The sequence below is a fragment of the Crocuta crocuta genome, unplaced genomic scaffold (assembly GCF_008692635.1).
Source record: "Crocuta crocuta isolate KB4526 unplaced genomic scaffold, BGI_CrCroc_1.0 scaffold33, whole genome shotgun sequence".
NCBI lineage: Eukaryota > Metazoa > Chordata > Mammalia > Carnivora > Hyaenidae > Crocuta > Crocuta crocuta.
This window is the reverse complement of record NW_027529203.1, coordinates 346618-348789: the sequence shown is the minus strand read 5'-3', so window position 1 is coordinate 348789 and position 2172 is coordinate 346618.

Genomic DNA, 2172 nt, shown 5'->3' with positions numbered 1-2172 from the left:
ATAATATGGTATTTGTATTTCTCTCACTGATTTGTTTCTCTTACCATTATACCTTCTAGGTCCATCCACATTGTTGTAAATGGCAAAATTTCATTCTTTTTTTATCTCTCAGTAATATTATGAGATCTCTCTCTATATATATATATCTATATCTATGTACATATATAGATATCTATATATCAATATGTCACATCTTCATTATCTATCTATCTATCAATGGACACTTGGTTTGCTTACATATCTTGGCTATTGTAAATAATGCTGTAATAAACATAGGGGTCCATATATCTTTTTGAATTAGTGTTTTTGTTTTCTTTGGGTAAGTATACAATAGTGGAATTACTGGATCATATGGTAATTCTATTTTTAAGTTTTTGAGGAACTTCCATACTGTTTTGCAAACTGTCTGCACCAGTTTTCACTCCCACCAGCAGTTAAATGAGTGTTCCTTTTTCTCCACATCCTTGCCAATACTTACTATTTCCTGTGTTTTTACATTAACTTCCTGAATTATTTTATAGTAACTAATAATAATATTTTGTTTAAAATGATTGGTATTTATATCTCAAACATATAAATATACAATTATTATATTATTTATGTAATGTTGATCCTATTCTATTATGTATAACAACATTAGCACAAAAAAGAGGGTAATAGAGAAAGACATATATTAATAATTTTTCTATATCACACAAATATTAAATTAGTGTCTGTGATAGATTAAATATATGGTAGACCTGATATGTTAAGGTATATATGGTAAACCCCAGAGCAACAATTAAGAAAATAACTCAATGTAGTAAAAACAGCATTATAGATACTAAAAATTTTCCCTAGAAAATATTTACTTAATACAAAAGTAAGTAGTATCAGAATGGAGATATAAAAACGACATGAGATATATGGATAACAAAAAGTAGAATGGGAGACATAAATAAATCCAACTATATTAATAATAACATTAAAATAAAATTGATTAAAAATCCAATTAAGGCAAAGATTTTCAAGTTAGATAATTTTTGGATAAACGTAGTATATATCATGTATAGGAGACACATTCTACATTTAAATGTACAAATGGATTGAAAGTAAAAGGATAAAAAATATATATATCATTCAATCAGCAATCATTGAAACCTTGGGTATCTATAGTAATATCAGACCAAAATAGACCTTAAAAGAAAAAATGATTATTGAGAAAACAAACATTTTTATAATTATAAAAGAATCAATTCACGAGAAGATGTAGTAATTATAAAAATATATGCAAATTCAAAATTTATAAAATTCAAAATATATAAACCAAAAACTGACAGAATTGAAGAAAGAAATGGTGAATTCAATAATAATGGTTGGAAACTCCAATACTCCACTTTAAGTAGTGGATGTGACATTTCATAGACAAACAAATACATAAAATTGAAGAACGCCACAGATCAAATAAAACTAGTAGACACCTATAGAATACTCTATTCAGCGGCAGCAGAATGGCAGTCTTCTCTAAAGCACATTGAACATTTTCCAAGATGTTAGTACAAGCTGCAGTATATTTAAAAGGATTACAATAATAAAAAATAAGTATTTTTTGACCACATGGAATGAAATTAGGAATCCAAAACAATAAGCAATTCAGTAAATTCATCAATATATGAAAATTAAATAACATAGTACACATAAATCAATGAATCAAAAAAAATACAAGGAATATAGAAAATCATTTCAGATTAATTAAAATAAAGATATGGCATGCTAAAATTCATGGGATATAGGCAATGCAGCATTTTTTTTTCAGTTTATTTATTTGTTTTGAGAGAGAGAGAGTGTTTGTGCAAGCAAATGGAGTAGGGGTAGAGAAAGAAGGAGAGAGAGAATCCCAAGCAGGCACCATGCTGTAAGCATGGAGCCCTATGCAAGGCTCAATCTCACAAACTGTGAGATCATGACCTGAACCAAAATCAAGAGTTGGACACTTAAATGACTGACCCACTCAGGTGCTCTGGCGAGATAGCATTTAGAATAAAAATTATGGCTATAAATTTTTATGTTAAAAACAAAGAATATCTCAAACAATATTCTAAACTTCCCCCTTAACATAACGGAAAAGGAGAAAATCAAATCTAAAGCAAGCCAAAGGAACAAAATCATAAACTGTAGAGTGATTAATGAAAT